The sequence below is a fragment of the Lottia gigantea genome (assembly GCF_000327385.1).
Source record: "Lottia gigantea unplaced genomic scaffold LOTGIsca_141, whole genome shotgun sequence".
In the NCBI taxonomy this organism is placed as follows: Eukaryota; Metazoa; Mollusca; class Gastropoda; family Lottiidae; genus Lottia; species Lottia gigantea.
In genome coordinates this window covers 543,390-545,240 of record NW_008707634.1, presented here as the reverse complement: position 1 = coordinate 545,240, position 1,851 = coordinate 543,390, and positions in this window count along the sequence as shown.

The following is a 1,851-nucleotide window of genomic DNA, read 5'->3' as shown; positions in this document are numbered from 1 at the left end:
TATGACAATTTTTCATCAGGATCTCGATCGGCGAAATTAACAATTAGAGACAACAATCTACATTTCAACATTTTAACTTTCGTTTTCTTAGTATCACGTGAATTTGTGACCCTTTAACTTTTCAATGACCGACCAGAGATCAGTTCTGTTAGAAAAAGACTTTGATGTAACCGCATACTTGAAATAAAAAGATGTAGGTGGAAAATGACGGAATGACTGTACTATAAAAATATCCATCTTAGAGCTTTTTCTTTAAGGTTTGTCATGTTCTCCGATAGCTCTGTTCAAAAAACAATTTTCATCCAGCTGTGTTTCAACAATTGAATATCCAAAATATAAAGTGTCCACGGTAAACACAAAAAGTATAAAAGATCCGATATTGTGTGTTCATTTCATATGATTTATTGGGATTTATATCAGAAATTTCCAAAAATAAAAAAGTTAATTCTGGTTCCATAAATTGTCGAGGTTGCATTCTGCTCAAAATTAAATTTTTTTCAGTGTATATCATCAAACATTTGATTTAAAGGGATTAAAGCGGTAATCTAAACATCTTATGTCTATTGGGGTAAATGACATAATCAATTTGCATCAGTCCAATATTCAGTGAGACGCCTGTGCTTATTGCAATTTTTTTTATAAAAGATTTTAAATACGAAATAACAAAAAAATCGATGAATCTTTTAATAAAATGTAATACATTGAAAAAAGGAAGTATCTACTTCTAGGAAAATGAAATATATTGTTCACGACTGGAATCTGTCTTGTAAAGGGAAATGTTTAGGTTGTAGCATTGTTGTATGTTGTAAAAGTAGTCTGGACTGGAAACAAAAGATGTTACCACTAACCACTGGGGTCGTTAAGGAACAAAAGGGTGGCGTTTACTATACTCTATAAGTATCTGGTCAGGTCTATTGTTACCTATAAGGACTTACTATAAGATTAACCTTTTGGGTATTGAGTACTTGGTAACAATAGAAAATTTTGGAGGGAAATTCAAATTATTTTCTTTGTTCAGAGCGACACCTGTCGGAGGCAAGCAAGGAGGAAGGAAATAGGATAAGAAGCTTTTGGTAGGCCATCTTTAACTCCAGTCTAGACTACATATAAAATAGTGTATAAATAAAGATTTGTTAAACATAGTATTCTGCCTCCAAATTCCTTGTGTCTTGGGAAAATACCACCATCGTTCGAAGTCAGTCTGCCAGTCTGCATAAGAGTATACCAGAACCCGACCCAGTTTACTCATATCCAGTTGGTATACAGTGAGCATTGTCAACAACTATAGTGCCAACAGATAGCCTGTCTATAAGGTTTCGGTTTAGTTTGTAAGGAGCCCATTCAGTGCAATTTTGAATACTTTATAAAATCATTTCGTTGAAACGAAATAGGTAATTCGTTTAAACGAATAATCAAATATTTAAACGAAATAATCAATTCTTTAAAAGAAATAATCAAATATTTATACGAAATAATCAAATATTTAAACGAAATAATCAATTCTTTAGAAGAAATATTCAATTCTTTGAAAGAAATAATCAAACATTTAAACGAAATAATCAATTCTTTAAACGAAATAATCAATTCTTTAAAAGAAATAATCTAATATCTAAATGAAAAAATCAATTCTTTAACGAAATAATCAATTCTTTAAAAGAAATAATCAATTCTTTAAAAGAAATAATCAATTCTTTAAAAGAAATAATCAAATATTTAATCGAAATAATCAATTCTTTAAAAGAAATAATCAAATATTTAAACGAAATAATTAATTCTTTAAACGAAAGAATCAATTCTTTAAACGAAAAAAATCAATTCTTTAAACGAAATAATCAATCTTAAAAGAAATAT